At 48.7% G+C, this 13,906-nt stretch overlaps 1 protein-coding gene across 2 annotated transcripts in view; it reads left to right on the plus strand.

Moving 5' to 3' along the window:
* The window catches only part of AHNAK (AHNAK nucleoprotein), a 95,157-nt gene that overhangs the window by 30,862 nt on the left and 50,389 nt on the right, over positions 1–13,906 (plus strand). The window lies entirely within an intron of this gene.

Genomic DNA, 13,906 nt, shown 5'->3' on the forward strand with positions numbered 1-13,906 from the left:
GGTGGGTGGAGGAGCCTTCTAGAAACTGGTTCCTGACGTCTGTCATTGCTGGGCAGAGGGCAGTGCCTTCTTAGACCGAAATGATCTAACCAAGCTTAGCCTCCTGGTCATGTCTCAGAGTTGCCATCTTTCTGCCAGTGGAAGGAAGCTCTGTTCTCTGGTCACCCTCAGAACGGAGATGCCAGCCCCCACCCCTCCCACCCTCTCCAGAGCCAGTTTGTGGGTCTCTGTGCAGAGCAGTGGGGTCTCCTGCCCAGAGTGAACTCCACTTGCCCTTGCTTGGATTGCAAACGGGCCTTGATCAGCTTCACCCATTCACACCTCAGCCAGCAGAGTCTGTGTCCTTGCGGGGGCGGTTTTTTGGAGCTCAAGGGTGAGTCTAGGTTTTGGAAAGGATAGGTAATAAGGGAGGCACTTGATTGCCTGTGGCTTTTAAATTTTTTATTTTTTTAATTTAAGTATTGCCAATTAACAATGTTGTGTTACTTTTAAGCGTACAGCAAAGTGATACGGTTATATACATATATTCTTCAGATTTCTTTCCCTTATAGGTTATTACAAAATGTTGAGTACTATCCCTCAGGTTCTTATTGGTGATCTATTTTATATGTAATAGTGTACATCTGTCCATCTCAAACTCCTAATTTATCCCTCCCCTCCATGGCTTTTTTAAAGCTGCTTTTGTGAACTGGGCAAGAGTTTCCTCACCTGTTAGAACAGGGATAGCATCCACAGGACCAGAGTCTGTTCAGGCGTTTGGGTGGTCTGCAATGCGAGGGCACCGCCTTTAAGTGTGTCGCTTTTGTGTCGCAGCTGTTTGTTTACTGGGAGCACGAGGGTGGGCATGGAGTCCTAGAGAGGCAGGTGTGAGCCCTTGCAGACACTGAAAAGTTAGAGCGTGCACACCCACCTACATGCATTTGTCTTCTCACTGGGTCTGGGCATCCCACAAGTGCGCTTCTTACAACCACAGCTCAAAGCCCAATTCTCAGTCCTTCCTCCATTCTCAAGCTGACACGGGTGTGGGGGTGGGACAGAATGTGCATGCTGCCTGAGGTACGTGGCCCTCATGTTTGGAGGGAGGTGAAGTGGGTGACAGTGGGGTGCCCTTGTATACACAGCCAGGGGGATGCTCACTGGGATGCTGGAAAGATCTCCCAGGCAGAACTAAGCAGGCTGTCCAATAATAGAGCAATTAAAAAGAAAAAAACATTTTTTTTTCACTTGAGGAAGGGGTGATGTAGGCTAGGGTGGCCCTTATTGCCCATTCATTCCACAAGTAGTTTTTGAACATTACGTGGTTAGATGCTGTCCCAGCCCCAATTGGTCTCAGAATCCTCTGCCGACCTCCGCAGACCTAATGCTGTGATGGATGTGGGACACTGGTCTGCTCTGAACACTGGAAATATACTCACTTGTAAGTGAGGCTTCTACCAGGGATGATATGGGTGATGGTGATGGGGCCTGGACTTTCAGGGCGAGATCTCATTGGCTGGGACAGTCAGGGGTGGTGGGTCAGATGGGTGATGAACATGGCAATGGGCCAATCAAAGGTGAGAAACTTCTCAGCCACCCTCCTCCCACATCAGGCCCAGGGTGGAGGCAGTGGTGGCCCCAGGATGGGATCCGTCCCCTCTGCAGTGACCATGACCACAGACGAGGGGGCATGTAGGAGGTGCCAGGGGCTGGAGAAGCATGCGGGGGGCCCATCCCAGCGGACTTTTCTTGGCTTGTCCTGCCTCACCACTCTGAGTTCCCCCTTCACTCTGTTCTTCTCACCCTCCCACCATTTACCCCTGCCCTCTCTCAGTCCCTGATGGGGATGGCCCGAGGTATTCCCCAAAGTCCTGCGGGGCCCAGATCCAGGAGGTTTTAACACTCTGCAGTCCCAGTGCCGGCATTCGAGGCCAAGGAGTGGCCTCGGGAGACCTGGAAGGGGCGGGCCTGCGCTCCTCAGGGTCCTTGGTTGGAGCTCCAGGGCTGAGTCACAGCCCAGGGCCTGCAGCCTGTCAGTGCGCCTGGCTTTGGGCAGTGTGACTGACTGTGGATGTGGCTCAGGGGACACTTGGAAAGTTCACTTATTTTGAAACGCATCCCGTGCTCACAAAAGGCAGTAAATATTTTTCGGCCACTCAAACTCACTTCTGTATGTGTCAGGGTCCCTCCCGGAAATGTAGTTCAAGATAGTTCAGCCACAGAGACTTTAGTGGGGGCTCTTTATGCAGTAGTGGGCCAGGACCAAGAAGCCAACAAGGGGTGTGAGACCCCCAGGGGCAGCAGGAGGCTGGTGTTACCCCTGGACCTGAAGGGGCCTGGGAAGAGATGGTGTTCCTGGAATCCAGCCATGCAGGACCACAGCATCGGCCAGAACTGCCTGCCTTGAGAAGCAGGAAGAAACACCCTGAGTTTTCCCCCTGCCTGTGCTTGTGCTGGAGAGCAAATGAGCCCAGGTGTTACAGGTAGAGCGATCAGCCTCCTGGAGGCACAGAGCAAGGCAGAGACGCAGGGAGAAAGAATCTGAGGGTGGAGGGCCAGATAGAGAACAACCAGGACGATGTCTTCATCTTCATTTTTCTGTTGGGCGAGTTTGACTTTCTATATATTGAGATTTCTTTGAATAGCCACAATTATGTGGGATATGTCTAAGATATGATCATAAAATACTATGACCATTTTTGTTTTAAGCACACACAGTTGTACTTGGGAGACGCTGCACTTACTTGTGTGAAAATTTTGATGTTAAGAATGTTTTAGTCCTCTCTCTCTTTTTTTTTTTTTCATTTATTTTTATTAGTTGGAGGCTAATTACTTTGCAATATTGTAGTGGTTTTTGTCATACATTGACATGAATCAGCCATGGATTTACATGTATTCCCCATCCCGATCCCCCCTCCCACCTCCCTCTCTACCCAATCCCTCTGGGTCTTCCCAGTGCACCAGGCCCGAGCACTTGTCTCATGCATCCAACCTGGGCTGGTGATCTGTTTCACCATAGATAATATACATGTTTTGATGTTGTTCTCTCGAAACATCCCACCCTCGCCTAGTCCTCTCTCTTTAAGAACTGCTCTCAACATCACTTGTACCTTTAAAAAATTCCAGTTTCCTTGGAGAAGTACAGATCTTCCTCTCTTGAGGGCTGCAAATAGCCAAAGGGCCTGGAAGATACTCCAGGGCTCCTAGGACAGAATCCTGAAAAGAACACTGGACCTGGGAGTCAGTGGGATTCTCCATGACCCTGAAGAAATGAAGGCCCCCCGCTTTGAGCCTCAGTTTCCTTATTTGTAACGTGGATAAGGCATATATTCTCTAAGGCCGTTGTCAGTTCCAAGAGTCTCTGATCTTTACAGAAGCAAGGCTGGTTAATTACGTGGATAGGGCTGTTTGGGGTCAAAAGCAAGGCATGATTATAATGTAGTGCAACCAGTTTCCCCACATAAATTGTCTCCAATGTTTTGAGCAACAGCTCTGTTGAAATACTGCTATGTTCCCAGTGTCCCAAAGCCAAGTACTGCACCCCCAAGACTCTGCATGTCGCTGGCACATGTGTCTCATTTCTTGAGTCCCATCTTAGCTCTCTGGCATCACGCTTCAGCTGTGATGTGAGAGGTGCAGCTAAGCATGTGAATGATTTTTTTTTTTAATGGATTTATTCACTTTAAACCTATACAGAAATTGCAAGAATGACACAGTGAATATCCATATAACTGAGACTTCCCTGGCCATCCAGTGGTTAAGATTCTAGGCTTCCACTGCAGGGGGCATGGGTTCAGTTCCTGGTTGGGGGAACTAAAGATCCCACATGCCATGGTGCAGCCACACACACACAAATATATCCATATAACTTTCACTTAATGTCCCAGTTTCACCTTGTTGGTTTTAATCTCTCTCTCTTTAGATGTTATAATTATCATTGTATTTGCTGACTCATTTGAAAGTGAATTTCAAACACCATGACCCTTGACTCCTAAGCCCTTCAGCATGTACGGACATTCTCTTACATAATGGTATCAGAGCCAAATTTAGGAAACAGTATTGCTACTATTATCTGACATATTGCCCATGTTTAAATTTTGCCAGTTGCCTCAATGATTACAATTTCTTTCCAGCAATGAATATTTTCCCATTGAAGCCTCAACCATCCGTGATCCCACGTGACATATAATTGCCATGGTCTCTTTAGTTTCTTCGACCTGGAAAGAATTCCTCCTCCTCTTTTTGTTGTCATTTGGACACTGATTTTCGAAGTGTAAGGGGCCAGTTGTTTTGCAGAAATGTCCCCAGTGTGGGTTTGTCTGAGGACATTTCTTCACGCTTTGGTTCAGGTTTTGCCTTCTGGGGCAGAGAGCGCACAGAAGTGAAGTAAGGTCACCGTTCAGGACCCTCAGGACTCGGGTCCCTTGATGAAGGAGGAGATTGCCTAGTTTCTCCATTCTAACAGTACCGTGCTTTTTTCCCCCTTTGGAATTAACAAGTAAACCCAAGTTTTCAAGAAAGAAGTCCAAGTTTGGGCAAGTTTATTTTGCAAGCACACTTGAAAGAGCTGGTGGCCTGCACGCCTTGGCCTTGGCGGGCTCTCCGGCTGGGGTTTGGAAACTGGAGTTCTGGCTTCGGGCTCCGCAGCACAGAGCAGCTCTCTGTCCGTCCTCCCAAGGACAAAGAATTCGGTGCATGAATGCTTGCCATGGGGTGGGAATGCCAGAGTGTTTACCAGCCTCTGGAATGGCCGGGTGTCAGGCATTTGATTCCCGGGACTGACTGATCCCAGCAGAGGCGCTGTCCTGCATGGGCCGCAGCACAAGTGTGGGGAGCATTCTGCTGAGCACGGTGATTTCAGTTCCCTTTAAAACCCTCTGTTGTTTTCTGCCACAAACTTGAGGCCTGGCCTTCATGGAAAAACTTGCCAGCAGTGAGGCCAAGGATCAGAAAGAGTTAAGGATGAAAAGACCTTCTCTAGGGACAGGGCCTGCTGGCCCACAAAGTGCCCGTCTCCTGAGATTTCATGCTGGCTTCTCCCTGTGCTCAGTCATGACTCTTTGCGACCCCATGGACTGCAGCCCGCCAGGCTCCTCTGTCCATGTGGATTCTCCAGGCAAGAATACTGGAGCAGGTTGCCATACCCTTTTCCAGGGGATCTTCCCAACCCAGGGATCAAACCCAGGTCTCTTGCATTGCAGGCAGATTTTTTTTACCGTCTGAGATACCAGGGAAGTCCCCTAGCCCCCAGCAAGAAGGCTACAGAAAGGTGAGGTTCAGGGAAGTGAAGTAATCTGTCTCACCTCTTATAGCTGGAAAAGGTGACTCTCTCTAGGTCAATCTAGGCTTCCTGATTTAAAAAAAAATAAATAAAAATTTTTCCCCCTTTCCTGTGATGCCATTGCTGCTTCTCTGAGGAAGTTGGGAATTAATTTTTTTTCTGAGGAGGTTTTAGGAAATGACAGCTGTCTTTCAAAATTTGTAGGGTCTTGACCTTTTCAGAACTGAGATGTGTGTGCTAAGTCGCTTCAGGGCTATTCTTTGTGACCCCATGGACTGCAGCCCACCAGGCGCCTCTGTCCATGGGATTTCCCAGGCAAGAATACTAGAGTGGTCGGCATGTCCTCTTCCAAGGGATCTTCCTGACCCAGGGACCGAACCCTGGTCTCCTGCAGCTCCTGCATTGCAGGGGGGTTCTTTACCTCTGAGTCACCTAAATATTGTGTGCAAAGCCCTTTTCCTCAAGGAACCTACATTCTGACAGAGGAATAATAATAATGATGATAATGATAGCTCTCAGTTCTGCTGCTTCCTAGCTGCGTGATCTTGGGCAAATTCTCGCAACTCTCTGTGCCCCAGTTCTCTTATCTATAAGATGGCAATGATATGTTATCTCTTTCAAAGCTTTCTTGTGAAGATGCTGTAAGTTGACACATAATGTGCTTGGCATATAGTAAATACCGGAAAGGTCAGCCATTTCTATGGAATACTTACTTTGTGTTAGGCATTGTATATGTACTGTATATGCTTTATCTCTTTTGATTTCTACAACATCCCTCTAAGATGGGTATTGTTTTCCTCACATGGAAACTGAGGCTCAGAGAGATTAAGCAATTATTTTCAGGGTAACACAGCTAGTAAGTGGCAGAAATTGGAGAACTCAGGCAGCTTGGCTGGTTTCTGGTCCAGCCCAAAAAAGGCTCTTATTCATCTAGGGAGTAAGAGGAGGTTCCAGGCTTCAAAAAAAGTGAACTCTTGGCCTGGCTTCAGCCTCCTCAGCAGCTGCCAACCCCTCCCACCCAGTATTACCCAAGGTCTTTTCCCCTTTGGAGTATTCAGAGTATTCACTCTTCTGGATGATAATAAACAAGGGAGAGTCCACAATCAAAGCGTTTGCATTGTAACTGGCCCCACCCACTGTCCCTGACCACAGTCCAGGCAGCCTGGAGGCCCCTTCCACCACCCTCTCCAGTGGAAGGGTTGCCCCCAGCTGTGGGAATGCAGGCCAGCTGAGGCCCATTGGGCACGTCTCTGGGGGCGGGGGGGCTGAGAGCATGAGGGCTCCAGAGAGTAGTTTTGGGCAGGATGTGGGTGTGTGTACTCAGTTGAGTCCAACTCTTTGGGACCCTGTGGACTGTAGCCCACCAGGCTCCTTTGTCCATGGGATTTTCCAGGCAAGAATACTGGAGTGGGTTGCCATTTCCCACTCCAGGGGATCTTCCCAACCCTGCATTGGCCGGCAGATTCTTTACCACTGCACCACCTGGACAGTGGCTCCTAAAGTGGACAGTCTTCCTTATCCCTTCTCCTGCCGGCTTCCTGGGCTCCAAGGTTGAGGCCTCTCGGATCCTAGCCTGAGAACTCGCTAACGGTCATCTGTCATCCGTCACGGGAGTGAGCCAAGGACTTGCTCAGTCCCACCCACCCACCACCGGCGCCCCATCCAAAGGGAATGGGAAGGAACTGGAGCCTCCTGGAGTTTGGACCACTGGCTCTTTACTGTGGAGACTATGGGGGTCCGAGGGAAGAAAGAAGCAAAAAGCAAATATATAAAGAAAATAGAAGAGCGAGCCCGGGAGAGGATAGAGCGGGATATGGCGGCGTGGCGGGCGGTGTGGGGAGGGAGGGAGAAGCCAGTAGGGGTGGAGCGAAGCCCCAGGAAGAGGGGAGCGGAAAATGGGGAGGTTTGGAATGAGCAGCTGGGAACGTGACAGGGCGTGGTGAGGGAAGGAAAGAAGAGAGGCTTTACAGAGAGCAGGGACTTCACCAAAGGGCTTTGAGGGGATTTTAGCCCTCCTCCCCATCTAAGTCCCTCCTAGCGCCTCGAATGAATTTACGACCTAAATAAAACAGCACCCTTGCAATGTCAGGTTCTTCCACTCCAACCAGAAGCTAGATGACACCCCTAAGCTCCTCATAATGTAATCATGAGGCCGCTAGCGTCGGAGGAGTGAGAGAACCACCCCGAGAGCCGCGTTCCGGGAGAAGTGAGAGGGAGTGAGGGAAGGGGGTACCCGAGAGGTGGGAGGAGGGCAGTTTCTAGGGAGCCTCTGACTCCACGCCCCCTTCGGCGGAGCAGCCAATCGCCAGGCTTCATCCTGTACCCGTGACTCTTTGCCAGGCTGATTTTTTAGCCACCTCTGGGCTGCTGTGAGCCCCCAGCCCAGCATTGGATGAGGAAGGCTGGGTGCGGGGCACCGCGGGGACGGAAAAGGTGGGAAAGAAAGTGGGGGGAGGCTTCGGGAAGTTGCCGGAGGCCAGGTTCACACCTCCCAGGGAGGGCGTGGCCGCAGGAGCTAGCCCCCTCTCCCTGGTGGGTCCCTAAGCCCGAAGCATTGCGGGGACACAGGTTTTTCTCATAGTCAATCGATAGCTTTGTGCTCTGAGAAACTCCTGAGTGCTGGGAGAGCCAGGGCCCTGTATGTTAATACTTAGGGATGTTTACATTTAAAAAGAGGACTTTGGGGTCCCTGAGGGGTGGGTCCGTCTTGGTGGTTATTTCAGACCTTTGGGCAGGTCAGGTCTGAGTATTTTGGGAGAGGAGAGACTTTTAGGAAAGCCTCACAAACAGCGTGGGTAGGTGCCCGCCTTACTTTCTCCCCCAGGGGCCTGACATGGCTTCTTGCCTGGAGTTTGACCCCTGCCTGCTGCCTTTTTAGTTTTGTTTGACCACACCCCATGGCTTGTGGGGCCCCAACCAGGGATGGAATCCCTACAGTGGAAGCTCAGAATCTTAAACACTGGTTGTTGTTACTCAGTTGCTCAGTCCTGTCTGGCTCTTTGCGACCCCATGGACTGCAACATGCCCGGCTTCCCTGTCCTTCACTATCTCCTGGAGACTGCTCAAACTCATGTTGGTTGAGTCGGTGATGCCATCCAACTTATCTTATCCTCTGTCCCCCGCTTCTTCTCCTGCCCTTAATCTTTCCCAGCATCAGGATCTTTTCCAGTGAGTCAGCTTTTCACATCAAGTGGCCGAATATAGGAGCTTCAGCTTCAGCATCAGTCCTTTCTTTCTTTTTTTCTTTTTCTTTTTCATTTATTTTTATTAGTTGGAGGCTAATTACTTTACAATATTGTAGTGGTTTTTGCCATACATTGACATGAATCAGCCATGAATTTACATGTGTTCCCCATCCTGATCCCCCCTCCCACCTCCCTCCCCATCCCATCCCTCTGGGTCTTTCCAGTGCACCAGCCCTGAGCACTTGTCTCATGCATCCAGCCTGGGCTGGCGATCTGTTTCACACTTGATAATAGACATGTTTCAATGCTATTCTCTCAGATCATCGCACCCTTGCCTTCTCCCACAGAGTCCAAAAGTCTGTTCTATACATCTGTGTCTCTTTCTGTCCTGCATATAGGGTTATCGTTACCATCTTTTAAAATTCCATATATATGCGTTAGTATACTGTATTTGTGTTTATCTTTCTGGCTTACTTCACTCTGTATAATGGGCTCCAGTTTCATTCATCTCATTAGAATTGATTCAAATGTATTCTTTTTAATGGCTGAGTAATATTCCATTGTGTATAAGTACCATAGCTTTCTTATCCATTCGTCTGCTGATGGGCATCTAGGTTGCTTCCATGTCCTAGCTATTATAAACAGTGCTTCGATGAACATTGGGGTACACGTGTCTCTTTCAGATCTGGTTTCCTCGGTGTGTATGCCCAGGAGTGGGATTGCGCATCAGTCCTTTCAATGAATATTCAAGGTTGATTTCCTTTAGGATTGACTGCTTTGATCTCCTTGCAGTCCAAGGGACTCTCAAGAGTCTTCTCCAGCACCACAGTTCGAAAGCATCAATTCTTCATTGCTCGGCCTTCTTCATGGTCCAACTCTCACATCCTTACGTGACTCCTGGAAAAACCATAGCTTTTATTATATGGACCTGTGTCAGCAAATTGATGTCTCTGCTTTTTAATATGCTGCCTAGGTTTGTCATAGTTTTTCTTCCAGGGAGCAAGCGTCTTTTAATTTTATGGTTGCATTCACTGTGTTTAACCACTGGACCACCAGGGATTCCCATCCGCTGCTTGTCTTAAGGTGCCCCACTCCAACCCAGGTGAGGGAGAAGGCTTTTGACCACCTCTGGCTTTCCAGCCAGTGCCCAGTGGGTTTTATCTGGGGGTGTGGTCTCCTCCAGGGCACAGGGCTGGATCCTGGCCTCCAATCTCTGGCTTAGTGGGCAGGCAGTGGGGAGGGCTGGAATGTGAGCAGGCAGGAGAGGATAATGCCAGGGGCCTTTTCTGCTTGTAAGAGTGCAAGTTCCGCTTACAACTTGAATTTCAAGTGGACCCTTCAGGCAGATTAGGGAGGTCAAGTGAGAGTGTGGAGGCAGCCGGTGTGGATTGTCTAAATTCCTAGAAAATAAATTCTAGGAATTTAGCTGCAGGGGGGAGGTACGCCAGGTGGGTACTGCCAGTGCCATGTATGGCTGGGTTTAGAGTTTGTGGTCCAGGAGGACTGAAGGGGAGAGGGTGGCTTTTTGCTTTCCTTCCTCTATTCTAACATGCTGTATTCCAAAAAATTACTTGTTTCTTGAATAGTATCTAAGAGACAAATGAATGCTTTTGCTAAGGGCTTTAAAAATTTATTGCTTTTTTTTTTAATAAAAAAAAAAAAACTGAGCTGCAATCCTCTTATGGAGGAGAACCAGTCCCTGTAAATATTGTTTTTGGGAACTGCCCTTTGTTTGAAGTAATTATTGTCCCTAAAAATGGGAAATTACACATACTGTTTATCAAAAGGAAATAAACACCTTGGACTAACAGGGTTCTCGCCACTGGATGGTGATTCTAAACCTTGCCAGCAACCTGGGGAAACGGCCCTCACTGCACGTTGGGCTCACACACACTTTTGGTGTTTTGCAGTTTTTAAAGGGGAAACGGTTGGGTTCTGTGTCCCTCGAAGGCTGCTTGCCATGTTCTTGTTATGTGATCACGGAGGACCTTTGATAGGGCTTTTCTGGAGGCCAAAATAAGTCCAGGAAAAAACATGGGGAGTGGGGCGTGTCTCCCATTCGCTTTCCTCTGACTCGGATTGGCCCCTTGGTTGTTTTGTGTTCGCGGGTGTTTGGTGAGGGATGCTTTATTGAGACAGCATGTGGGTTCACACAGGGAAGAAAAGGTCTTGGAGGGGGCTCCGGGTGTGGCTCAGCCTTTCCTGCTCCACCCAAGGCCCCAGGGAGTGCGCCAGTGCTCCCCGACTTTTGACTCTGGTCATTGTCAGCCAAGGCAGCCTCTGGCCGGCCTCTCCAGCCACACCCAGCTCTTTCATCCTCTGCTCGCTCTAACCTCCTGGCTTTCAACAGACTTCTCTTCCTCAATGCTTCGAGTTTCAGCTTAGGGAATTTCCTCCTAGAAGTCTTCTTCCCCGAACACACAAAGGCCCCCCTCACCCCACATCCTCCTATGGTCTGCATGCCCATGTTGCTCTGTACTTTCCTGTTCTCAGCACTATTCGTATGAGATCATCAGTAACTGGTTGCTTATCTGGCCACCTCCCCCATTGGACCGTCAGCTCCTCGAGGGAGGAAGGCGGTTGGCTTGTTCACCAGCATGTCGCCAGCACAGTGCCAGGCACGTGGTATGCGACTTGTGGCAGAAACACCATTAGCCCTTCTATCATTCTCTTATCTCTTAATACACTTCCTCTTATCAACATAGGCTCCTATCCTCCTTCTGTCCATGACTGGTAGCTCCTTGATCTCCAAGGCATTCGCTTTGACTTTGGGTGAAAACCAACCAACCAAAAACAAACAAAACAAAATCCAAAAGCAAACAAAAGAAGCAAACACCAGAACTGATTCCCTAATAGGTTATTACACAAGTTGTACAAATCAGCTGCTCTCCTGGAGCTATTGATGAGCCTGACATAACTTCAGTGAAGGAGGGAAAGTCAGCAGATTTCAAAATCCACACTTTTCCAGTGTGCAGGACGGCCTTGTTAGGGGTGGAAAAGGAGATAGAGCAAAAGCTTGGAGATTCAACCTTGTAATAAACTATAATGTAAAAGAATCTGATATATATATATATATATATATATATATATATATGTAATATATATAAAACTAAACCACTTAGCTATACATCTGAAACTAACATGTTATAAATCAACAGTACTTCAATTTAAAATTTTTTTAAAAATTGGAGACTGGAACGGTGAAGAGCTGATCTAACCTGTAGGGCAGCAGCCTCAGAGGGATGGTGAGTGGGGAAGAGATCTGTGGGGGTTTCATAGGAAACAAAGGTGAGTCAGGGGTGGGTTGGAGATGGCCCCCACCAGAATTATAGCAGAGATTTAAACAAATATTTATTTAATTTTTTGCTGCACAGGGTCTTCATTGCTGCACTCGGGCTTTCTCTAGTTGCAGCGAGTGGAGGCTACTCTTCATTGTGGTGCACGGGCTTCTCATTGCAGTGGCTTCTCTTGTTGTGGAACACAGGTTGTAGAGTGCCCAGCCTTCAGTAGTTGCAACATGCTGGCTCAGTAGTTGTGGCACATGGGCTTAGTTGCTCTGAGGCAGGTGGAGTCCTCCCAGACCAGGGATCAAACCCATGTCCCCTGCATTGGCAGGCAGATTCTTGTCCACTGTGCTACCAGGGAAGTCCAGAGATTTTTTTTTTTGGCCGCACCGCATGGCATGTGGGATCTTAGTTCTCTGACCAGGGATTGAACCTGTGTCCCCTGCAGTGGAAGCAATGGAAGCGCAGAGTCTTAACCACTGGACTGCCAGGGAAGTTCCCACAGCAGATACTTAATGGCCAAGAACTGCACTTGAGGAAGGGGGAGGGGAAGAAAGCTGGGGTATTGAGGAGAAGACTCCCCAAATCTGATCAGTTTGGTCCAGTACCTGTGACTGGTATCTGAAATGTCACTTAAGACTGGGAAGTATGACTTTTGACTATTCTGTTCCCAATTGATTACTTTGTTTTTATTAATTAAAAAAAATACACCTTTCGGATGAGATTCGGATGCCCTGACCAATTTGTTTTATTAAGGGAGTAATACAAAGAAAGCACCTTCATTTTCCTCCCTCTTCCCTTCCTTCCTGGTGAGATCTGTGACCAGAAACCCCAGCCAGGTTTGCAGAGTTGGGTTTGCCCCCTGAAGCAAGTTGTGTTTGTTGTGGTCCGACTCTGCCTCCGTGGCATCTCACGGCCACCCTCCATCGGGCTCCCACTCCTTTCTGAGCCGGACAGACACAGTGACTGTGGCTCTGATGCCAGTGCAGACTGTTGCAGACTGAGACAAAGCCCTTGTGTATTTTGCTAGGAGGCACTTGGCCGTGAAGTAGAGACATGTGAGCAGGGGCGCATGTTTGGTGGCCGAGCACACGGCACTCACATCCACGCCTTTTGGGTGTTTGTTTCTAAGACTTCTTTGAGGACAGCGAGCCTGAGGTTTGGCAAATGTGCTTTTCTTTATCAGGTTTGGGCAAAGTCCTTCTAGAAGTAGATCTGGAAAAGATTTGGAGGCATCGAGATCAGAAATTTCCTGGGGAAGTGGTACGGAATTCTGTATTTTAAGACAGTGTTGTGTGTTTGAGCAATGTCCACCTCCAATTGCCAAGAGAGAGACACTATCGTCAGTCCCATGAAGATCTGTGCAAATGGCAGTTGACCCAGGTGCCCTGGGCTGGTTTCTTGTCCACAGAGCAGGGTCGTGAGCTGGGAAGGACTTCCCAGCTGAGGGTGGGAAGAAAGGATTATTACTTTAAAAATTAAAAAAGAAATTTATTCAAAGTTAGTTGATTAAGAATGTTGTGTTAATTTCTGCTGTATAGCAAAATGATTCCAATACAGTCTTTCTCATAATGGTTTATCATAGGATATTGAGTATAGTGCCCTGTGCTATACGGTAGAAACTTGTTGTTTATCTATTCTCTACTGGAAGGATTATTTGCTGTGTGAAATGGTGGGTCAGGAAACTCCCGGATTATTCTCTCAGTTCAAAGTGGAAAAGAAATGAATTTGGAGGTGGTTGTTTAACTTGAGATCTAGTCTGGTCAACGGGGCACGGCAGTTTTAAACCCACTAGGATCTTTAGAACTCCGCAAAGCTGCTCAACCTGCCCTGTGTCTTCCTGTCCGCCTCTCTGAGGGACAGCACGTAGGTTTGGGAAGAACAGGTTCAGACCTGTCCCTGATCATTAGCAGAGTCAGTCTTCACTAGCACACGTGACTCTCCAGGCCAATCACACGACCTCCCTCTCCCAGGACCTGTGTGAATTCGCATTGCAGGAAGCTGGCTGGGCCGGGTTCAGGTGGGGCAACCTGGTCCCTCTGAGGGATGATTTGAAGGCCTCAGGAGAGGCTGCCAGAACCTGAAATCTCTCCCTTGCTGGCTCGTCAAGGATGTCTGCAATTTCACTATTACTGAGTCATTCCTTTGTGTATATCGTGGGGCCCCCTCCTTGCTATCCT

The sequence above is a fragment of the Cervus elaphus genome, chromosome 2 (genome assembly GCF_910594005.1).
Source record: "Cervus elaphus chromosome 2, mCerEla1.1, whole genome shotgun sequence".
NCBI classification, from domain to species: domain Eukaryota; kingdom Metazoa; phylum Chordata; class Mammalia; order Artiodactyla; family Cervidae; genus Cervus; species Cervus elaphus.